At 41.0% G+C, this 25,628-nt stretch overlaps 1 long non-coding RNA gene across 1 annotated transcript; it reads right to left on the bottom strand.

The window, feature by feature from the left end:
- Positions 1-933: 933 nt before the first annotated feature.
- LOC142140308 (uncharacterized) lies at positions 934-23,087 on the bottom strand. The gene is made up of 4 exons (XR_012688391.1): positions 22,927-23,087; positions 2,747-2,972; positions 2,291-2,440; positions 934-1,674 (listed from the first exon to the last, which is right to left on the bottom strand). It is a non-coding gene; the product is annotated as an uncharacterized LOC142140308 (long non-coding RNA).
- Positions 23,088-25,628: the final 2,541 nt, after the last annotated feature.

Genomic DNA, 25,628 nt, shown 5'->3' with positions numbered 1-25,628 from the left:
CCCTGCCACTGGTAATACCTGCCAGCCGCAGTCCGTTCCATGCTACCTCGTATTTTACCTGCACTTGGACAAGTCTCTACTACACACCAGTGGTAATACCTGTCAGCCACAGCCTACTCTAAGCTACATTGTATGTTATCTATTATCGGGACTAAGTTCTACTGTGCACCTGTAGTGATAGCTGCGAGTCGCTGACTCTTCTACTACACTGTATTATTGGCTGTTCTTATATACTTTTCTTCAGTTGTCAAGCATTTGCCTGTTTTAAGTTACCGGCGTGCTAGGTTCTTCGGAACTCTCTCTTCCCATTATTACTGGTCATCATACTTGCCGGGTCATCATTGTTTCTACTACTCAGACTCTATATATATATATCTTCTGCCATTCTCTCTTCTACTCAACTTCAGCAGATCCGTGTACTCATTGTGTATAGCTGTATCCGCATATTCACCATACTCCCCAGAGGGCCGCGACCTTCACAGTGGAAGCCGCTAAAGCCCATACTTCCTTGCGGGAGTTCCTGGAGAAGACTAGCCACTGTGTTAGACTCCGCACCTCTGGTGGGTAAAGCTACATCTGGTGAATTCTGGGTCAAAACTCCTAGTGCCCGTGACAGATGCATGTGTAAGTGTTTGCTTATACTCACCAAAAAATGTCAATCAAAAAGAAAATTATTCTTTGCAACCACATTGCTGGTCCTTTTGTATCGGAGACAGAAATTTGGCTGCTTGGACATTTTGGTTTTAAGTTATGTTGACTCAGTGTTCAAATTAACAGTGTACTCACAAACAACAAGATGCTAGCAATTTTCATTACAACATAATATTTAGACAATAAACAAAGAATAAGCATTTGAATGTGAAGGTCTAATTTTATTAACATTAGACAAACTCCAAACGATCTAAAAAATATCAACATAAAAACCACTTTTTTTTTTTTCACAGGATATTTTTGCGCAAGACAGGCCTGGCTTTGTTCATCTGTGATGTTAGGGCCCGGAGGAAGAATAAGAGCTCTCTTGGTCAGCAGAGTGAGACCGACGTCGTGACGAAGGGACAGGGGTGTAGGCATAGGGGTAGGGATAGGCAGGGGTGTAGGCAGGATGTGCCAAGGGGTGTGCCACAGCCAGAGAAGGGGCATTAGTCAGAGAAGTGACAGGAGCCAAAGAAGGGGCAGGAGCCGGAGATGCAGGAGCCAGAGAAAGGGAAGGAGCTAGAGAAAGGGAAGGAGTCAGAGGAATAGAAAGGGGTGAAAGATTAAGATGAGGGACCTGAGGGTCTGGGGTCAAAAAGATAGCGTGTCTGTTCAGTGTGGAATTGGGTGAAGAAGTGTCATTTAGTGGAGGGCGTTGTGAAGTGTTCTGCTGCTGTAAGAATTGTGAAAAGAGATTGCACAGATTTCTCATTTTAAAATTTATATTGTGAAGGTTGGAATTCATAGTTTCCAGGTGGCTGTCAAATTTGTGCTCCATACGGGTGAGGGTAGTGGAGATATCACAGACGACGGTTTGAAGGGACTGAGTGCAGGTTTGGAATTGTTGGGTTAAGTGAGAAAGTGTCTGCTGCCTAGTGAGACCTGCCTCCTCCCTCTGAGGGTCCTCAAAATCACGGGCAGCCGTGCCCACTGGCGGTCTGGTCTTCGCCTCATAATCATTCGCCTCTTCCTCCTCCCGCTCTGTAAAAATAAAAATAAACCAGATGCTTAGGGGGGTATTCAATTGACGGCGTGATCGCCGAAAGTCCCGCGCTCTAAAAATATTACCGTTAATACGGTAATATTGCACGAGAAAACCGTTAATACGGTAATTTACTCGCTGAATTCAGCGAGTAATTACCGTATTAACGGTAATATTTTTAGAGCGCGGGGCTTTCGGCGATCACGCCGTCAATTGAATACCCCCCTTAGTTTCAAAAAATAATACCTACAGGTTGTCTATTAAATTAATGGCAATTGTGAGGCATCAATGTAGATGATTATTACTTTAGAAAATGTAGCAACAAACATGCATTGCAATTCCAACTTGACACACTTGAAAAATCTATATATATTAGTTTGTAATTATCAAACAGGGATAATTATGTTTATGTTTCGATTTTTCAAACACGTCAAAAATTGCACAAACTGAGTATTATTGGCAAGGTAGCATTAAGCCACATACAGGTAGAGGTGGCACATGTTCCTAAACACAACAGAAACATTAACAGACACAATTATTATATCAGAAAAATGTATCTAGGGGAGATAATGGTCGTGTTAGGGGTGGGTTGCAGCCGGTATAAATTTGGCCCACCCCAACCATAGGCTCCTCTGTAAAACACACAGCTGCTCGCTCCTCCAGTGGGGAAAGTCCAGATCTGCTGGTGGGCCACCTTCGATTCTTTGAGCGTGCCTCCTTCTGGCAAGTAATTTTTGCTTCAACTTTAGTTTATAGTCAGATCAGCTGTCCAAATGATATAAATATATTAATTTTAAAACGTTACTAATTTAACATGGAACATAATATTGTTAACTTTCAATCTACAGACATACATGTGTGCGCCTTGCCCTGGGTGGATAATTGTAAGAAAGTAACAAGTAAATGTTAAAACCAACACTTTGACACCACAATTGACATTTCCTAGGTTCAAATATGGCCTTCAAATATAAATGACACACACAGGCATAAAATGTGTCAAGTTAACAGTCACCTGAAATGTTTACAGTAAACCAGTAGATTATTCGTTTTTACAAAGTAAAAACATATTACCGTTTTTTGATTTCTTTGGGCATCCTCCGACAGGGAACCACCGCATTGACTTGAAGCGCTATTTCAGCCCAGTTATTTTTAGTTTCAACTGCGGACAGCCGCATGTTGATGTTATGAAAGTTCTCTATGACTAGGTCAACGAGAATTTTTATTTCTCTATCAGTGAAATTAAAAGCTTAGGCGAGTGCTGCCAGAATTTTTTTGCCCGTTCATCAGACATATTTATCTAGAATAAAAAGAGAGACCAAAATATGAGGAATAACAAAAAAAGAAAAAAAAAAAGTTTAATCCCCCCAGCCCCAAAACATAAATGATTGCATGCTTAAGCAAAACAATGCACTCATCTGGCTCCTACAGAGTTTGCAGGTACATTCACATTAGTATATAAATGCTTGTGCAGTCAAATAATACACCTATAAAGTTTTCAACATGTCAATGTGGCTTTTCTAAAGTAAGAGAAATTCTCATTTTTGCAAGCACCAGAAAAACACATTTTGACCTATATTAAATTGTACTCACTCCAATAATGTTTTAGAAATCAAAACATATTGAATGGCAAATCAAACAACACAAAACAGGAAAGGAGTGATTAACCTATACAGCAGCTGTTAAATACTTCATGCAAGACAGTTTTTGCTCAATAAAAATACAGGTGTCTGAAATTGTGAATAGCGGTATATACTTCTCATACATCCGTAACGCCCCTCACCCCCCTTCCTAGGACCTAAGAAATGAATGTCAATCAGCCATTTTGCATTCCTAAGCCTAGGTCATCTGCATTCTTTAAGGGACAGAGAGTACTCACCAATATCCAATACCAAAAAGGTCAAAAAATGCAAAATGTATTTGTGCCCAAAATCTAAGGAGAGGGTTAAAGAGAGGCATAAGGATAAATGTTAAAGAAAATGATATTTAACATTTAAGTTTTAGCATAAATAGTTCACTGTGTATGCCCTTCATCACCTTCACAAGACCTTTAAATACATTAACTAACTTATATAAAATCAAGACACAGAGACATGAGTAAGGTGGCAAAAGGGTCAAATTTTTATTAACTAACTTTGGTGGCGGAGAAATAGCACTGCGGGACAGCTACCAGCTGATACCCAAAACCAATCGTGGACATGGCGTACAGCCTTAAGTCCACCCACACTTCACCTAACCCTCAACTGCTTGGCTGGCCCTAACCTGGCGTCAGAGTAAACTTCACCCCCTCTAAACTCACTTGCCGTCCCTCACTGAGCCAGACAAGGACCCTCCACACTTAAGGACCAAGAGTTACCGTTGCATCGAAGGGGACAGATATATGCGGCCAATCACGATGGTGCCGTATGTATCAGCCACTGATCGCAGTGCCTTCCTCCCATGCTGCTGCCTTACAGGCAAAGCAGCCCGCCACCATGCAAACCAACCAAACTTCTTAACTCCAACCAAATCCTCTTCATAAACAAATCCAACCCCTCATCCGAGAGGTGCACACTCTCTCTCCTGTAGAGACTCACCCTATCCGCTGTTATCGCTGGGTGATCTATAACAAAACCTCAGAGGGACCTAGTAACTTTATGGATTGCACTATTTAACTTCCTTGCCATTATAAAGATCTTTTTTAATGGAATCACAGATCTCCAGTACAGTCGTGGGACCATCACGGACCAGCCTATCTTGTTGGCAGGCCATGTAGCTTTAATATAATGCAGATCCTCCCTAATCAGAATAATCAGGTCAAGGGGTTTTCCTTTACCAAAATCATTCTCACCCAAATGAATTACTAGAATGTTAGGGTCTCCCCATTGCTCTATCCCTCGTCTCAACCATGGCAGGAAATCGGGCCAATATAGACACCGTCTACCTAGCCAATTAACCCTAATATTAACCACACTCTCAAACTTCAACTTAACCTTCTCCTGCTTAGCTGTCCAAAATATTTATGAATGCCCGTTGGTCCAAATGGTCTTGGCAGCTGTCGTACCACCTGCAGGAAGAGATAGAGTTTTAAGCACCGCACAATTATGGTAAACATCATACATAAAGCACCATGGTGCACATACAGTATAGGATGACACAGGCGACTAGTATGTCAAGCATGGAGAATTTCTGGAATGGAGAGAAAGGGGTGAAAGGGTTTCTGGGAAAGGATAAGTCACCCAAACGAAGGTAAAACCTGATTAAACCCTGGAGGCACACCACTACTCAGGCCTTCCGGGGAAAAAAAACTGGGAGAAATCCCTTCATGCCCTCGCTTAACGCAACGAGCGGAGGAGCCTTGGGTTACCAGGGAAGGGCTAGAGGGATTCCACAAAGAAGGGGTACTGGGAGGGTAAGAGTTTGGGTGCAACATAACAAATGAAAAAACAGCGAGATGAAAAAAAACAACCCAGGAGGTATACAGTATACCAAATCCTTAAACATTAGATCTAATGTAAGTTTTGTAGGCCAACGATTTCCATCTACCTGCTGCAGACGTAGCCGCCCCAATCCCAAAGGAATGGGTACTATAGTAACGGATCCAAACCTAACCTTTTAACCGACTGCTTTAAAATGGCATTGAATTGATAACTAGCTAACTGCGAGCTCTTCTTGTGGACTAAGAAAAATGGGTTGACAAGCTTGACTAACGAAGGCAAATTAGCACATCAAACCACACAGCACTTAAACATTAGGCCGAATGTAAGTCTTGCAGGCTGCTGACTTCCATCTACCAAAAGCCTTTATGGTCTCCATGAATGATCCTGCTAAAACTTCGAACGTAAGCACCCCAATCCTAAAGGAATGGGTGCCATATAACGATGGATCTAAACCTAGAAATTTAAATTTTTGTGATTGGTGAACTGACTAAATTTATTAACCCAAAGGGGAATGAGGAGATCTCGTCCCAATGCTCTGTTTTGTTAATGATAGAGGGACAATATCAATCTCTACGTGGTCTGTTTAGACTTGATAATTCTACGTGCCCACTGTATCACTGTTGCATCCTCATGAAATGGACATATGACAGCCCCTAGAGGACTGCCAGTCAACCGCTGTAAGAAAGGTTGCCCGACTCATGGACAGATCAGTCAGAACTAGGGATGTATCCCTATCTTAATCACCTGCTATGCCAGGAACCTTCCAGTGTTCCGTATAATCTGAGCGCTGCTGAGTAGTATGTGTCCAGTGAGCAAAGTGCACTAACTAATGTGTGTCGTCTGAGGGGCCTTGCATTTATTGCATTTTTTTTTTATTTTATTGTACTGTACAGGGGCCGAAGCTGCATCGGAAGCTGCCCTATTCATATTTGAATGGGTACTGAGCTTTTTTTTTTTAACCAGTGAAACCATTCCTAGATGGTGAAAAGGTTGCTCCACTTGGAGATAGTCAAGGGGGGAAATGAAGTGTGTGTCACCCTTATTATCTGAAGGCTATACTTTCCTTGCAAGATCCACTGGACATACAGTCAAGTCTGCAGGTAAAATATGGCAACCGAAGCCTGTTACCCAAATGGTACTTCTCAGACCTCTGACTTGTGGCCATTGCTATTGTCTATGCCATAGAGCCATGCAAGGGGACAATGTCTGTTGGCACTCTCTAGACCAACATCTCCAACACTCTCTAGACCAACAAGGGGGTGCTTACACCTATTACGCAATGCAAAAGTTAAGATATGTGTCGCCCTGTGACACGCTAATAACAGTGTAAAGTGTAGGGTGTAACAAATAACCTGCAATGATCTCGCTGCTGCTACCTTCCTAAATAAGGTCAGGATGTGCCATGGTTTAAAATCAGTGTAGGAAGCGAGCGCGGTATATAATGTTAACTAAACCATTGGCAACGTTAGGTTCTCCCCTTAGTAAGACATGGACGCACTGCATCCCCATGAAGCCTGTGTTACCAATAAAGTATTTACCAGTGACAAGTGTAATGACTGAACCCTGTACATGGACACGCTCATGATTTTACAGCTTTGTCCAAAATAATATAACCTAATACGCTCCGAAGCTAGAATTAGTGTATCGAGGATTTATAACTGAGACCTCCGTATTAACTGAACGAAGAGTTGACATAATGCTCGAAATTACCCGGCCATTGAAACCGAGAGTCCTTAGATTGGTAGACACAAATTTAAGAAAAAACAACGTTCATTCTTTAAGCAGTTCCAGAGAATAGGTACTGCAATCTATATTACATTTAATACGTTCAATTTTTAAGCAGTGCAAGAGAATAGGTACTGCAATCTATATTACATTTACTACGTTCATTCTTTAAGCAGTTCCAGAGAATAGGTACTGCAATCTATATTACAAGAGAAAGTGATGGAGGAGCTGGTAAACCATTGCGATTCCACCAAGCATGTAGCTCTTGTGGATGAAGCCCTTCGTACGCTTTGCCAGGATCCGAGGGTGGTCACTCTTTTAAAGTCAGAGGAATACATTCTGGCCACCGTGCTCGATCCTGGCAGAGGATGGAGGAGCAGCAAAAGGCCATTCAGGCCTACACAGCCACCTACGACATAGGCAAAGGAGTGGGGATGCGCCTGAGTCAAGCGCAGTGGAGACTGATTTCCGTGTTGTGCAAGGTTCTCCAGCCGTTTGAACTTGCCACACGAGACGTCAGTTCCGACACTGCCAGCTTGAGTCAGGTCATTCCCCTGATCAGGCTGTTGCAGAAGCAGCTGGAGAAGGTAAGGGAGGAGCTGGTAAACCATTGCGATTACACCAAGCATGTAGCTCTTGTGGATGTAGCCCTTCGTACGCTTTGCCAGGATCCGAGGGTGGTCACTCTTTTAAAGTCAGAGGAATACATTCTGGCCACCGTGCTCGATCCTCGGTTTAAAGCGTATGTTGTGTCTCTGTTTCCGGCGGACACAAGTCTACAGAGGTGCAAAGACCTGCTGGTCAGGAAATTGTCCTCTGAAGAGGACCGTGACATGCCAACAGCTCCACCTTCATTTTCTTCCACACCTAAGGCAGCGAGGAAAAAGCTCAGTTTTCCTAAAAGACCCACTAGCGGGGATGCAGATAACATCTGGTCCAGACTGAAGGACCTGCCAACCATTGCAGACATGTCTACTGTCGCTGCATTGGATGCTGTCACAATAGAAAAAATGGTGGAGGATTATTTTTCTGACACCATCCAAATAGACATGTCAGACAGTCCATATTGTTACTGGCAGGAAAAAAAAGGCAGTTTGGAAGTCCCTGTACAAACTGGCTCTATTTTACCTGAGTTGTCCCCCCTCCAGTGTGTACTCGGAAAGAGTTTTTAGTGCAGCGGGGAACCTGGTCAGTGAGCGGCGAAGGAGGTTGCTTCCTCAGAACGTTGAAAAAATGATGTTCATAAAAATGAATTATCAATTCCTCAATCAAGTACAGCACTGCCCTCTAGATAATACAGAGGGACCTGTGGTTGTTGAGTCCAGCGAGGACGAATTGATAATGTGTGAGGATGAGGAAGTACACACTGAAGGGGTCCAGGAATCAGAGGGGGGGGCCCAAAGAAACCAATCATTTCAGCCACAGTAGTTTGGTAGGCCCTGTCGCTGAAATGATTGGTTTGTTAAAGTGTGCATGTCCTATTTCAGCAACATCAGGGTGGGTGGGAGGGCCCAAGGACAATTCCATCTTGCAACTCTTTTTTTGGCATTATGTGCTCTTTGGGGCCTAGTTCTATCTCCATCAGAGATATTCCTGCAGGCCATGTCACCGGCACAGCTATGTTGGTGTTAGACGTGCGCTGCATACTCTGTCTGATTTAGCAGAAGCTAGGCATTGCCCTTGATAAGCAAATAGGCTTTCCGTGATATTACATTGTCAGGGATTAGTCTAAACAGAGTGTCATGGTATTTGAGATCCCTACCTTACCTACACACAGCGTATACAGCGCTGCAATTTGTTCTATCATATTAATGTTTAGATAGGGTCTCTCCATATTAACACACTCCACTTGCTCACATCACCCAGTGAAGCAAGCGCTATATAAGTGCCAACTTTAAGACACGTTAGGCAGCGTTTTTAATGCGAATACAGTCTCTATATAATTGTGAGTGCTTTAAGATCTTACATGACCTTTAATCAGGCCACTTTAATCGCTGCTCTATTACAGATCTCTGTCCAGTGATCATCATGCATATTTTTGCAGAACCAAGTTAAATATATAAACAGGGTCTCCTAGAATACGTACTATTTTATTTAAAGGAGTTTTAAGGGGCATTACACTCTAATAGAGAGACTCATCATTTCTGAATAAACAAAATTATATAATTCTTGTTAAGTTCCAAAAAAGAGGAACTGCCATTTCTATTACTACGTTCTTTGTTTTTGTAGTTCCAAAAAGGACTAACTGCCGATTCTATTAATACTTTCTTTCTTTCAGTAGTTCCAAAAAATAGTAACTTCCATTTATATTACTACGTTCTTTGTTTTTGTAGTTACAAAAAAGAGGAACTGCCATTTTTATTACTACGTTCTTTCTTTCTGTAGTTCCAAAAAAGAGTAACTGCCATTTTTATTACTACGTTCTTTCTTTCTGTAGTTCAAAAAAGGAGTAACTGCCGATTTTATTAATACTTTCTTTATTTCAGTAGTTCCAAAAAAAGTAACTTCCATTTATATTACTACGTTCTTTGTTTTTGTAGTTACAAAAAAGAGGAACTGCCATTTTTATTACTACGTTCTTTCTTTCTGTAGTTCCAAAAAAGAGTAACTGCCATTTTTGTTACTACGTTCTTTCTGTAGTTTAAAAAAATAGTAACTTCCATTTATATTACTACGTTAATTGTTTGTGCAGTCCCAAAAAAGAGGAACTGCGGTCTTAACATCTATATTGGTTTTAGACGTCCATCCGGTGTCCACCATCTGTGCAGTGGAATTCAGACCTGTTGAGGGTGATATATTGTGGCCCCGGTACCAAATTGGGTACCGGGGCCACTCCACTACGCAGTCCAGAAAGCTACCGCGGTGCAACGTTTTGGACTAAAAAGAATATTGTGAGTTGTGAGGTGTTCAGAATAGACTGGAAATTAGTAGAAATGATTGTTATTGAATGTTATTGAGGTTAATAATAGCGTAGGAGTGTAAAAAAACCAAAATAATGTATTTTAGCGCTTTTTATGCTGTTTTAAAAATAAATCAGAACCCAAAACCCTAAATCAGAACCAAAACCTTTCGTCAGGTGTTTTGGCAAAACAAATCAGAACCCAAAACCTCAAGCTAATCAGAACCCAAAACCCAAAACCCAAAACCCTAAAAGTGCCCGGTGCACACCCCTAGTCCACATATGATCAGATTGAACAACCAGGTTCTGTCACCAGTCCTGATGTTAGTGTTTCTAGTATGTCATCTGGGCAAGGCGATGTCAAACTACACAGTGTTTCGAAATCAGTCCAAAAAACAAAACCCCCCAAAAAATTTACTGTGTTGAAGCGAAAAAGAAGTGTTACTGAGCAAAGGTTAAGTGCCGATAAAAAAAAAATTGCCAACATGCCATTCTACACACACAGTGGCAAAGAGAGAATGAGGCCTTCACCTTTGGCTATTAGTGGCAGATCCCAAAAAGTTACCGAGCCTACAATTGGTGCACAACTACTGTTACGCGTCAAAGCCGAGCTGCAAGATAACAGTAAGGCATTAGAGGATAATGTTTGCTCTTATTCACAAATGACACCAATCCCTGTGGAGAGTCCATCCAACAGTGGGATGTCTAATCGTGAGCATTCTGCTGATGTGTGCCTTAATAGCCCGAGTGTAGCCGGTGATACCCAAATTGAGGATGCCACTTTGGAATTAGAATAAGGATGTGGGGGAGATTTGTGTAGGCGACAAGGGCGCTAATGAGGATGTTGATGAGGATGAGGTTGTTTATGTAAGTCCTGCACCAGTGGCAGCAGTTCTGGCACGTGACAAGAAAAAGGCCATTGTCATGCCTGGGCATAAAACAAAAAAATCCACTTCTTATGTGTGGAATTATTTCTACCCAAATCCAGACAACAATTGTATAGCCATTTGTAGTGTATGTCAAGCCACAGTCAGTCGAGGGAGGGACCTTAACCATCTTGGAACCTCGTCTACGTTAAGCCATTTAACGCGAGTTCATGGCAAAGTGTTGGGAAAAGCTGAAAGTTCTTCCAAAAAAAATACAAGCACTCCATCATCATCTAAGATCCTCCGGTCACCGACATCCCGACGGCTACAAAATACACCCACCACACAATCCTCTCCAATATCCTCAGTAGCGCTCGGAGTTAGCCCGGCATCCCACTTATTAAGGCTGGATGGCTCCTGCATTTTTATTGATTCCTCTGAAGAAAGCGTTAGTCCCACTGCTGCTGCTGCTGTTGCTGCTGCTGCTGGGGGTGAATCGTCAGCCCAGAGGCAGGTCAAGAAAATGAGCAGTCCTACATTTAAACAATTAACTGTGAAACAATCATTTGCTAGGGGAAGCAAATATGACAGTAGTCACCTAGTCGCCAAGCGAATCACAGACGCCATGGCTGCATGTTAGTGTTAGATCTGCGTCCAATCGCCACAATAAACGCAGCTGGTTTTTCATAGTTAATTGAGGTTTTGTGTCCGCGTTACAGAATTCCATCGCGACACCATTTCTCCCGTAAAGCAATTCCACAACTATACCAAAAAGTGTGTAAAGATGTAGAGATTGCGCTGAAAAATGCCATTCTGCCCACTGTCCACTTAACCACAGATATGTGGACAAGTGGAAGTGGCCAAACCAAAGACTATATGACTGTGACAGCCCACTGGGTTGGTCATTCACCTTCACTAGCAGGAACAGCAGCAGCAGCATTTACACCACTGCATAACATTTGTCACAGGCAGGCCACTCTTTGTATTACCGGCTTCACTAACAGGCATGCAGCTGACAATTTGTTACGCAAACTAAGAAATGTGATTGATACATGGCTTATACCACTTGGACTCTCCCCAGGATATTTCATTTCTGATAACGCCAACAATATAGTGCGAGCATTACAGCTGGGTGATTTCCAACATATTCCCTGTTTTGCTCACACCATCAAGTTGGTGGTGCAGAGCTTCCTTTGAAATAACCGTGAGGTGCAGGAGATGCTTTCAGTGGCACGTAAAAATTCAGGCCATTTCAGGCATTCAGCCACAGCATGTAGGAGATTGCAGCAGCTCTAAGAGCAGTTTAACTTGCCCTGCCACCAACTTAAGCAAGAGGTGGTAACTAGGTGGAATTCCACCCTGTACATGCTTCAGAGGATGGAGGAACAGCGCAAAGCCATCCAAGCATATTGCACAAGCCATGACATTGGGAAAGGAGGGGGGATGTATTTCTAGCTTGCACAATGGGGAATCCTTTCAGTGCTGTGCAAGGTGCTGAAACCATTTGAAATTGTGACGTATGAGGTGAGTGCAGACTCTGCTAGTTTGAGCCAAGTCATTCCTTTAATTAGACTATTGGAAAATCAGCTTGAGAAACTGAAGGAGGAGCTGAAAGCAAGCAATTCAGCAAAGTATGTTGGCCTTGTAGATCAAGTACTTAATTTGCATCACAATGATCCTCGAGTTATTAAGATCTTGCACTCGGATCAGTATGTTTTGGCCACTGTGCTTGAGCCAAGGTTTAAGACCTACATTGAGTCTTTATTTGTAAATGAGCAAGATGTGAACTTTTGCAAGGAGCTATTGCTCAGCAAGTTGGCCGCTGAACTGGGCCTTGGTTTGACGACGGGTCCTCCTTCCCTTTCTCAAGCTGCTGCTGCTCGTAAAAAATTAAATTTCTCAAAAAGACGCAGGGGGCAGACCAGAACAATTTAACATCTGGGCTGGTTTGAAGGATTTTTCAAAAAAATTTGTCACATTGCCCATAACTCCATCCAATATGAGTATAAACATGCAAAGGATGGTGGAGGATTATTTTCAAGAGCTAATTGATATGTAAATGTCAGACAGTCTCTTTCCTTACTGAGAGGAAAAGCAGGCCATTTGGAAACCCATGTACAAACTTGCTTTGCAATACCTAAGCTGCCCACCCTCCAGTGTGTACTCTGAACGAGTATTCAGCACAGCCGGGAACTTAGTTAGTGATCACCGTCGAAGGTTACTTCCAAAAAATGTGGAGAAAATGATGTTTATAAAAATTAACTACATCTTCCACGAGGAAGGCCTTCACCATCAAAGACATCCAAGCACTGACTGTGATGATGACGTACACACTGATGAGGGTGAGGAGGAAGATCCAGATGATGACGATAACATCTTTTTAAAACTTTCTATTTAAGTGTAGGGTGCAATCTACCCCCAAAGAGGAAAGGGACTTGAGGCATTTCCATATCACGTACCGTCTTGAAAGGCTGCTGTTTGGCCAATTTATCCTTAATGGTAGGGTGTCATACACACAGTGACCCCAAAATGGCTTTCTCCATTTTAATTAATATTGTACAGTCTATAACGGCTGAATTTTTTTGTATTTTCCACAAGTGGAGGGGGCCCTATAGAGACAGAAACCAAACTGGCTTTCTCCATTTCAATTAATATTGTACAGTCTATAATGGCTGAATTTTTTTGTATTTTCGACAAGTGGAGGGGGGCCCATAGAGACACAAAGCAAACTGCCTTTTTCCATTTCTTTACATATTTAACTATAAGTGTAGGGTGTAATATACACCCATAGACGATGGCTGCATTGCCAATATGCATAGATGGAGAGGAAGACAATCTGTTTTGTGTGTAGAATTAATGAAGGCCTACCTACCAGGAATTAAACTGTTTTTTTGATAATTTATTAGCTTTACAATTAGATTACTTATCCAAGTAACATGTGGAGCACTAAATTTGGGTATTTTAGGCCCAAAAACATTGATTTTCCAACAAAATAGCAAAAAAAAAACAAGCAAAACCAAAACACGCAATGGCGGTTTTGCAAAACCAAAACCAAAACACGACGGTGATCCAGATCCAAAACCGAATACAAAACCAAAACACGGGGGTCAGTGACCATCTCTAATACACACACACACACACACACACACACATATACACATACCATATATACACATACACCCACATTCACACATACATATAATCGTATACATTCACACATATAGATACACGCACATATATATATATTTATATATATATATATATATATATATATATATATGCATACATACATATCTATATACACATACACACACATACAGGTACACCTATACACACCCGCATATAGATACACCGAATGCACATTTATACACCATGAACACGCAGACACATACATCTTACACACCATATATACATACACATACACACATATATATACATATAACATACCTAAACACATGAATACATACATACCCATATACATCAAACGCACACACCGACATATACCCATGTGCATATATATACAATATGTCACGAGCTGCGGCGGTACTCACAGCCGCCGCGGCTCGCTTCTCATGTGCCGTCACCTTGATGACCAGGACGTCATTTCCTATTCCTGCCCGGCCGTCACCATGGGAACGGCCGGACGCCTCTACTATAGCGCTGCGTCCCGGCGGTAGGCGGGCGCATGCGCATGACAGGCAGCCTGTGGGCTGATTAATCTGAGGTCTGATTTACAGGCATTAGCCTGCATCTGTGTATTTCAGGGACAAGCCCTAATTGGCCCTGCTCTGTATGAGCAATTAGTCTGCAGCAGTGTATCCTACTCCTGATTGGTCTGTATTTGTATTTAAGGCAATGTGCTCCAGTCTGCTGACCTGCTTGTTCCTGTTCCTGTATTTTGATACCGCTACTGATTTCCCGTGTATGACCCTTGGCTTGGAATTGGACTTCGCTTGTGTTTCCTGGGACCCTGATCTCTGGCCTGTTTACCGTTTCTGCTATCCACCTGTGACCCCTGACCTCAGCTTGTTTACTGATACTGTTGTCTGCTTCCGGCCCTTGACCTCTGCCTGGACCTCACTCCGCTTGCCTGGGTTCTCCCCAGCCGGTACATACTTCACGACCCTCTGTCAGTCTGCGGCCCAGTCTGTCCCCACCATCAGGGGCTCCAGTGAACACCTTATTGGCAGAGTAGATTCCGGGTTGTGTTGTGCCGGCTGGAGGGGTTCCTAACACAATACACAAATATTCATACGACTGGGTACATACCTATATACAAAACTTGTTTGTTTTATTTCAGATATTTGCCTGGGTGATTTTGAACCTTGGATAGGTATCGGGCAGGCCAGCTGTGCGGCCAAGAAGGTTACACTAAACCCGGTATCCTCACAAACATGCTCCTGGGGATTATGTCAAGGATGGTGAGGGGGGGAAGCATGGACTGCAGGGTGAGCGGGGATGGGGATCCCCCCTCCACCGCCCACACACCCCAGAGCTGAACAGCAAATCTGTTCGCTCCGGGGAACTGTGGTTGGAGAGAGCGGCTGTGCGAGAGGTGGCGGTTAGGAGCTCGTCGCACGGCTGCGGTCAGTAAGCAGGGAAAGAGAAACTGCCATAAGAAAATGGTGGAGTGGGGGAGGAGTTATCTATGAAATGGCACGGATGTGACCAATGGAAAAGGAGGGGGCGGTGACAGACTGTCGAAAGGGGGGTGACATGAAAACAGGAAGAGAGGGGATATGGTGGCGAAGTGTGGGGGGGAATGGGTATAACGAAGACAGGGAAGCACGGGGGGGTTAAGGGAGAAAAGAGGGGGGGTAACTAATCGGGAAAGAGCAGGAGGCTAGGCTAGGGAAGGGGGAAGAGGGGATTAAATAAAAATAAATTGGGGGAAGAAAAGAAAAAGAGAGATGGGACAGACAGCAGGATATGAAAGGAAAAACTAAATGATTAAATCTGCTAAACAGATGCCTATGGGGTGTGACAGGGTACAGGGAGAAGAAAGAAGGGGGGAGAAGGAAAGAGGTAGGGAAAAATGGACACTGAAGGGAAGAAAAGGAGAGAGAAAGGTAAGGATATAAATAAAACAAATAAGAAGTAAAATTGTAGAGTGAATGCTACTGAGCTTTATTTATTGAACAGCTCTTCAAGATTTTGCAAAGCAGAATGAGGCAACCAGGAAATGAGACACCCTATAAAAGAACCAAACACCCTCCCATCTACAATCATTGGTCGGGCCTGCCAACAGGTTAACTCTTTCAGGTAAGTGTAAGTTCGAGTGCAACACTGTCACTATTTAATTGCGTTCGTCTATAGGGACTCTCTTGTAAAAAATGAAATCTCTATATACATTTCAATGATTCAGCCCAACAATGCTATCGTCTGCCTACTCCTGGGTTTTGTGGTGGAAATCCATCAGCAGAGTGTTGCTATGAATATCACACTTTTTACCTGCATATAGAGCAAAGCTATACTCATGTTAAGTTAAAAAAGCACTAACATTGCTTTCAGTAAAACAAGTTATTTTCCCATTATTAACCAGCTTTGTAATATATAGGGAGTACTCACTCCAAGAATATCTTTGTAATCCAAATCAACCAAATGATGTACCTGCCAAAAACATCATAAATTAGCAGAACTGAAGGAACATCACAGCTGCCTTAGAATACACATTTAATTACAACTAGAGGTGTACATGTCTCATCCTAATTGCTAAGTCCGGAGTACACGTCTCATCGCTCTGTCTCCACACCCCCCTCCTTTGCTAGGATACTATAAATGAATGACAGGCAGACATTTTGCACACGGGTGTAGAAAAGATCCGCAAGTGACATGAGCTCACCCACAAGTGCTTTGAGAACCAATCATAGAGCAGATTAGTGGAAAATACATAATTTCCTAAATGAGAGCCAGCACATTTGCAAGTCGTGAGCAGCGGGTGTCGGCCGAGGCCATGGAGAGTATGTTCGTAGGGAGATACTTCTCCAACGAGATGAAACAGCAGGAGTACCAGAGTGTGCGCAGGCACATTTTCAACAACGTAGAACAACTGTGCAGCTCCAGCGTCGCTGGAGTGACTTACAGGGCCGTCAGCCCCAGCTTTTGGCCGAACTGAGAGAAGAGATTGTTAGATGTGAGATCTCTATTATTCCTATTATAAATATACACATACTTGCTTTACTTTTAAAAATCATTTCAAAGTTTACACAAGACATGGCCGACCGAAGATATATATGTGGTTCCAGATTAGAAATGTTACTCCCCCTCCAATGCCACATGTATTACTTTAGTACTAATTTAAACAGTAATAATGACATTTCTACATCCATAATCCCAAACCAAACATTGTTACAGGCCATCTGAAAGTGGTGTGTGTCTGTCAAATCTATTTCCTTTTATTAAAGATTATCTTAATATCTATAGAAAAATGCCTGTTTCACAATGTCAGCTCACATTATTATCTGGTTAGATGGAGGAGGCGTTTGAGGTGGTGGAGGAGGTTGGTGAGGCAGCAGAGGAGGTGGTGGAGGAGGTTGATGAGGGGGTGGAGGAGGTGGCGGAGGTGGAGGCGGTTGATGAGGCTGCAAAGGAGGTGGCAGAGGTGGAGGTGGCAGAACTGGAGGTGGCGGAGATTGAGGAGGTGGAGGAGGTGGCTCAGGCTCCTGCGGATGCCACACAGACGGAGGAGGAGGAGGCGAGGGTTAAATGTAAGTTTTAACATTAAAAACCTTTTCCTAATTGTATTCCTTTTGAGTAGCATTGTAGTTGTCCAAAAACTATGATTTACATGCAATTTATCCTATACCTAGTTATGCATTCGAAAGGTTTCAACCATGATGGCCATAATAATATTTTTATTGAACCAAGTAACCCCCCACCACCACACAAATGTTTATATATAAATACATCTGCCACCCAACAGTATTAAGCCTCTGGCTAGTACAGTGTATAGCATACCTTTAACCTTTGTCAGCATTGTAAAGTTATGTCACACTTCATGCCTCTGCTGATCCCGTCAAATGTGGTAAACAAAGTATACCCTTTTGAAGTAATATATGTTTGTACAATTACCTAGACATGCTATTTTTTCCTTGTTTTAAACAGCTCAAGAAGACACTCAGCCTGTGGGGGAAATCTCACCAGCAAAAGAGGAGATTTTGCACGATATTTTTAAATATTACCAAAAAATTTACAAATATTCAAGACTGTTGAAAAAATATAATTAAGTTGCAAACAAATTAACAGTTAAAAAATGTATTTCTACTGTTGTTTTATGAACTATTAATGTTAAATAATTTGTTATAAAAAAAACCAAAAAAAAAATACTGTGTCTTTTTTAATTAAGTTGCAAGAAATGTGATGAGGTTAATAATGGATGGACATTTAGAACATACATTAATATTTAATTAACATTGTTCCCTTCGTACTACATCATTTCTTTCATCATTTATTTATGATGGCACCAGCAATTCAGCGGCGCTGTACAGAGAACACAGTCCCTGGCCCAATAGAGCTTACAGTGTAAACAATCCCTTAACACACACACGTCCATTTGATATCAGCAAATGCAACTACTTGTATGCATTTTGATTGATGAAGTCAAATGGAGTTCACGGAGGAAAAAAAAAGCAAACATGGGGAGAACATACAGGGCAAGATTTGTTAAGAAAAGATAGGCAATAAAGGGCTTATTTGGTCAAAACATGTTTGTTTGGAGATATATTGAAAAAGTTTGTATATATTTATAATTGGGGTAAGGCATGTACAAGATCAACTTTCAATGTATCTGTGTGGTACATGAAAAAACACCCACTAGTTTACTTTGGAGCAAAAAAACCCAACTATTTATCTCCACTTCTACAAGGTTCACAATTCCTCTATTTTTGACTTTACTTTGCTTAATGTCTCACAAAGTCCACGCAGATAAGGCCATGGTTGGGAAACGAACTCATGACCTCAATGTTGTAAGGCAGAAGTGCTAGCCACTAACCCACTGTGCTGCTCAAGTGTTGTCTGCATTGATTAGTAGGGAAGCTGAGTACATAACATACAAGCAGTAGATGAATAAAAAATGAAAGGTTTGCAGACAATACTTGCATTTACCTCAAAGGAGTATGTTCTCTCAAAATCAACCCCTTCCCTCCCTCGTATAATAGATGGCAGCATGCAGATAATGTGAATGAATGTGCCCTGTGGGCCAGAATAATTTTTGAACAAAAAACATAAAAAATGTAAAATGCACCTTTGCCTTACAAAGTTGCATTTGAGGGGGAAGTAAATGTAAAATATGAGGACAGATTTATAATTGAAATAGAGCATATTGTAGCATAATTTTGAATGTCAGAGTAAAAATCAAGTGTTTGTGTTTGTGTGTTACATGATAAAAAAACACATTACTTTCCTTATGTGCTAAATACTAGTATAATACGAACCCTTGCTAAGTAAAGACATCTACTGATTTGGACAAAGCTCCTCTTGTTTTCCTTTCCTTAATGATTCAGGCCCACAAGCTGCACACAGATGCTAAGGCCATGTTTGGTATTCAAACTCATGGCGACAATTCTGTGAAACAGAAGTACAAACCACTAAGGTAACCATGCAGATGTAAACTGGCATATATTTTTTCATAATAAGTAAGAGTGCCAGTGTTAATTTTTTTTTGGGTTTAAAGCATTATTATCTAGCTTTTACATATGTTGCACACGTGCTGTATTGTCGTGCTGTGCACTCTAGTCTATAGAATGTATTTATTTTTCTAACTGAATGTTGCCTTAGTGGTTAGCCAATCTACCTTCCAACATTGGAGTCATGAGTTCGATTCCTGACTCACAACCTTTATCTATGGGGAGGTTGTATGTATTCTCCTATGCATTGATTATGGAAGAGTATGCTACACATTTTGTAACGTTAATGATATAAATTTTTATAATACACTAATGTCTATTTTAATATGCATAATTATTTATGATAGCGAATTATTATGAGATGCAATTGTATCCACATTTCAGTTCAAATCAAACACATTACACAATCTTTTATGTAGGTGAATAAGAATGTGTGTTGATTTAGCTCATTAACACTTTAAAGTCATGTGTCCCAGGTTATATAAGCATGTAAGTGTTAAAAAGAATAATAAGGTAATAACAGTTCTGCACAATACACTACAATTGTGTTTTTAAATGTGTAAGCAACCCCTTTGCAGTTACGTTAACACCGTCTTATCTTTAAATAAGATGGTGTGATAAGATAATGATAAGATCTGCTTATCATTAAGCAGATCTTAAGAAGCGGATCTTCTTAAGATGAATTGACTGCTTGAGACTTGTTGCATCCTATTTTCCGTTGTGTAAATGTCTTAAGATGTGCATGCCTTTGAACATCTGTTCCTTGATGAATTGTGACTTTCTTATCTCCCTGTTTGTGCTTAAAATATGCATCACAACTTCCGCAACAGATCCGTCCGCTAATGAATCAGGCCCAAGGAGCTATGGAGGGTTGACCACACACTTGTCTCTTTAAGAAAGGTTAGTAAATACCGTAGAACACAACATTCATTGTCACATATTTAATTATAAATTTAATATATGTATTACATCCTACACCAATTCATTCCAAAATAAAAGCCTTTCCTGACATAGTGGCCCACCTCACTCCCTCAGGGTCTCCACGCGGCTGGGGCCTCGCCTCTATTTGTCTCAGAGTAGGTGAAATCCTCGTCCCTCAGATCCATACACCACCACCATCTGCAAACTACAGAAATTGGCGTCAACAACAGAATAATAAAGTACAGAGAATCGAAAGTGAGACCTTTAGACAACTCAAGATGACCACACAAAGTGAGATCCAGACGGGATGCATCAGAGTTCCCTGGTTGCCCATACTTACAGGAGATGTTGTAGGATATGGTACAAACAACTTGAGTGCAACTCATATTTGAATAATTCAGAGCCACATTCGAAAAAAGAATACTTCCAATATCAAGATGCGATTTTACTTGCTCCAACAGAGACCAATGGAATCCCTTTCATTAAAATTTCAAGAGTTGCTAATGGCAGTTAGACAAGGAGAACCTATGTGAGGTCAAGAATCAGATAAGCTTTTGGTAGATTACTTTACATTTGGTATATAAGTTTACCAATACAATCGAGAGATGCAAGATGCATTATTGAATAGCAAAAGGCTATTGAATTGGTGGGCACACAAAGTGATATTCAAACAGGATGCACCTAAGACACATGGTGGTCCAGATTTACAATTCAGACCCACTTTTGAAAAAAAGTACTTCCAAGATATCCAATATGCGGTTTTATTTGTTATGTTAAAACAGAGACCAATGGAGTCCCTGTCATAAACACTTTAAGAGCTGCTAATGGCAATAGAATTTGTTGGCAATCGGGAAGAATGCACAGATTCTGCAGTCTATACTCAAACAGTGAATCCAGTTCACCAATGTTCCCAAATCTTCAGTCAAAATCTTATACAGGAGTTTTTTAAAAGTTATTTTTGTAATGTATTTTTGTAACATTAATCGTTATTCTATATGCAAGTTATTAACATTATACTGTGAAGAGGAATCCTAGTGTAGAGGTGAGACGAGAACATATTAAAAAAGTGGGAAAATTATTAAAAAATATTGCCTTAAGATCAGACAAGTAAGGAAAGAGAGACCTGAGTGAGGAATGGAGAGACCAGAGCGTGCCAGAGAGACCAAAAAAGTGTAATAAAGGACTAGAGATGGGTTAGGGGGTGAGAGGACAGCAGTGGAAAGTAGCAGGACAGAATTATCAAGCACAGGGAGTGGTTTGTGTTGAGATGATGAGAGTGTTGTATGGGTGTTTAGATATGTGTAAATGGATTGTTGTGTTTGACATGTATCACTTTACATAAATATATATATATATATATATATATATATATATATATATATATATATATATATATATATATTGTTGTGGAAGTTAAATCAGCAATCCCACGTAGAACGTTTTTTATTTTTTATTTTTTTAAATATCAACTTAAGTACCCTTTAAGCTTGCATCTGCTTTCCTCCATCAAATCATTATCTGCTTTTCAAAATCATTCTGGAGTGAAAACAAGTATGACTGCCAGACACAGACACAATCAGTCTGCTACACAGCAACAGACTCTCAGACCTCAGCATGTTATGTGATAGTAGAAGGGAGATAAGTAGGGGGAGGATTTTACAGTGATAAAAAAGCTCAGAGGGGTGCTCAATACATAATGTGCCATGTGACTGTGGTTGCCATGTCTCATTGCACTATGGAATGTCTGCAGAAATATAAATCACTGCCACTGTGATTCATGTTACAAAAAGAAAAACTTGTACTTCTATTAAGTTGGAAATTCCTCTGTGATAGGAAATTTGTCAATGGGATTTTAAACTGTGAGAACAATCTAGTTTAATGTGAAAGATGTATTAAACATTTATACCCATTCAAGATGAGTCCTTCCACCAGTATAAGATCATCTGGTCACAAATGTTCCACCTAATTTCTTACTGCAGGTATCTGGACATAATTAACTAACTGATATTTAAAAACACATTTACATAAGTTAATTAATTTAACACATATAACTGAAATAGGATTATAATTCGGAAATAATTTTGTAATGAAAAAAAAGGTTTATGTAAATGTTTCACTATATCAGTTAGGCTTGTATACATGTCATAATGGTGATTATACTGCTCTTTTCAGTTATAGAATTCTGAGTAATCACACTGCATGGTTGGTTTATTTAATAGCCTATAACAATCTCCACCACCTTATCCCCAGGGGAAAAGAATGAGACAAGCACAAAGAGCACATCAATCATTTCCATGCTCAGTTGACAAGTGCATGCCACTTCCTCCATTCTCCGGAAGCTTCAGGCTGCTGGTGAATAGCAAAAAAATCTTCCTGCTGGAGGGGGGACTTTGCTGGGGCTCCCAGAGCAGCCCTGGCATGATAAATTGCAGTGGTGCTTTATTATGCATTGCTGCAATTTGCAGTAATGCATAATGATGTCACAGTTTAAATAAATAGATCCCTTTATATTGATTGCAAATGTTAGTGAGGCTATAAATTACTAAAGTTAACTGGAAGATTTTACTAAGTTAAAACTTGATTGGAATCAATCCTAGCAAGAAAAGATCTATCATTTTCTGTGGTTATAGACTTAGATGAAGAGGATACTCACTATTACTGGCAAGCATTAACTTACTGTTAAAAAAGTCAATTGTATTACTCCAATATATAATAGTTCTGCTTTACTGGACACAATTGTTACAATCGACACAGTGTTTGTTTTATTCAGTTGTATCTTTTATATAATAAGGATAATTACCTAACTCATCATGTGGTGTCACAGCAGAGGGACCTGCTTCGCTGTCCACTCCTCCAGCTCTCCTTATCTGCTCTGCATGAATGCAGGCCACCTCGGTCTGCTCTAGAGGTGAAAGTTCAACATTTGTAGATGGGCTGCCGCCGGTGTCACTTACATAGTGGTAGAAGTGGGGCGGTATGACATATCAGCACTTCTGACTCTTCCTAGCTGTATATGGACATGAACTAACTTGCCTCTGTACATTAATTACAATCCCCACTGCTCATCTCACAAACTTCTTCAGCTCAAGATTATAGTAATCTGCAGGATATTTCCCAGGTTGGAAAGAAAGGAGAGCAGGTTAACAGAACAGATGCATATGAGCCGAAGCTATAAAGCACTCACTAGTCCTCTGCTTAAAATGAGTTGCAGTCATCAGGGCCATCTTAACAACATTATGGGCCCCCGGGCAAGTCAGTGCACCGGGGCCCCTAGATATAGATATAGATATAGATATAGATATATAGATGTATACAGATACAGATATAGATATAGATATATAGAGATAGAGATAGATAGATGTACTTGCTCAGTGACCCTTGTAGGTTTTTTTTGCAGGATTATTTATTCGCATTAAGAGCCGTGCCTATGGGGCCCCCTTGCCCGTGGGGCCCCCGGGCATCTGCCCATCATGCCCAATGGAAAAGATGGCCCTGGCAGTCATCTGTTCAGTGCTGTACCAAACAAGAATGATTTACTTACAAGCTGTATATAATAACATTAATGATCCTCAGAAAAGTGATCAGGTTACATGCCAGAGAGTAAAGCAGTTAGTAGACATATAACCTATGATCTGCAACTTGTAGCAGGATGCTGTACAATGCAGAAGAAATCCTTTCAGCTAATTAACTACTAAGGTGGAGTTTGTGGCTTGTACAGAGTCAAGAAGATACACTGTTACTAATATGTGTTTTAAAGATATGTACTATTGTATTGTTTTGTACATTTTTTGGGATTTAAGTAATTTATGAAGTGCTGACCTTTTGAAGAATGTTATACAGCATTTAATCTCTGTGCATTGCCAATCATCCCTGTTTTTCTTCTCTTATGGCAGAGATTCACAAGCTGTGCACCGTAGCTCCCTGGGGTGCCGTGGTGATCTCACAGGGGTGCTGCAGCCAGGGCCGCCAGTAAAAAGGGTAAGCAAGGCATGGAGGGGGGGGGGGGGGGGGTTGGGGGGAAATCCTGAAATCCCTCAACATCCAAAAAAAATGCTTACCAGTACAGCGCACAGCACCCTCCTCTCTGCTCCCTTCCCACTGACTGTCAGGCATGACTTCATCACGTCCAATATTTTCAGTGAGGAGCAGTGCAGAGAGGAGCCAGAAGAAAAGAGGACAGAAGAGAAAAAGAAGAAAATAGAAAAAAGTAGTCAAAGTAAAATGTAAGAAAAGGAACTTAGGATGTGTCGAAGTCGTATAATTGGATGAACGAAAGTATATTGGTTAATATTGTTTTGCCGTGTGATTGCGATCAGTATGCCATGTAACACATGGCATAGTGCTGTAAAATACGCACGCACACACTCGCAGTCTAACATTTAGTTATTTATATATTTCATATTCATATTGGTTCCGTTCTACAGTGATTTATGAGCAGTTGTATTTAGTTTGTTATTAGTTTATATATTATGATTATATTTACACTTTAGTGTTATTTGAGGTTCAGGTTGCAGGAACTGTGTCATGTTTAGTATCATTTTAATCCCCTATTCATCAGCAGTTGTCCGGTTCATTCGCCGAAGAGATCGCACATTGCATACTCTAGTTATTGATGTTAGGGAATAAATGCTAATAGAATAGTTGAAACTGGAGTCTTGGCGGGAAAGTCAGAGCACAACCCCTGGAGAGATGACCCCCACCTTTGGATATTTTGGTTTGAACTGGCCTATGACCTGCAGTACACTGGACCTTCCTGAAACCTGGACCAATAGAAGCAAGCCACATCATCTGCATTGTTTTCTCTGTAACTCTGAGTGTATATAATACAGCTCTAACTGGTACCAAGTCAGTCATTCTCTGACCACAGTATTCTGTAGTACTGTATGCTGGTACCAGTGGAGCGCAGCTTAGCGAGCGCATGTGGGCGAATATGTATATATCTTTTGGTATTGGCTGTATTGTATTGTAATTATGTAATGAACTGCTAAATTTTGCATCTGCTAAAATAAATTACTTTGTGCTTTGGAAACACAACACAATCGCTTAGACAATGCCTATTTGAAAACGATAAAATTACTTTAATAGATGAAAGGGGCAGTGTAAACAAAGGGAAATTGATGAAGGGACACAGTGTTATTATAAAGGGGCATATGTGACTATAAAGGAGCAGTGTGTTATTATGAAGGGACGCAGTGTTATTATGAAGGGACACATGTGATTGTGAAGGGGCACATGTGATTGTGAAGGGGCACAGTGTTATTATGAAGGGGCACATTGTTATTATGAAGGGGCACATGTGATTGTGAAGGGGCACATGTGATTGTGAAGGGGCACAGTGTTATGGTGAAGGGAAACAGTGTGATGCTGAAAGGGGAACAGTGTGATAAAGGTGGCACCATGGCACAGTTGTTGTTTTATTTTATTTGATGTTATTCCTGTTAATGAGTACTGTAAATTGTTCTTTGACAGAAATATAATTATTTTTTTTTAATAAAAATATAC

Source organism: Mixophyes fleayi, chromosome 2, assembly GCF_038048845.1.
Source record: "Mixophyes fleayi isolate aMixFle1 chromosome 2, aMixFle1.hap1, whole genome shotgun sequence".
NCBI classification, from domain to species: domain Eukaryota; kingdom Metazoa; phylum Chordata; class Amphibia; order Anura; family Limnodynastidae; genus Mixophyes; species Mixophyes fleayi.
The sequence above is the reverse complement of the archived record's forward strand: the minus strand, read 5'-3'. Positions and strand labels throughout refer to the sequence as shown.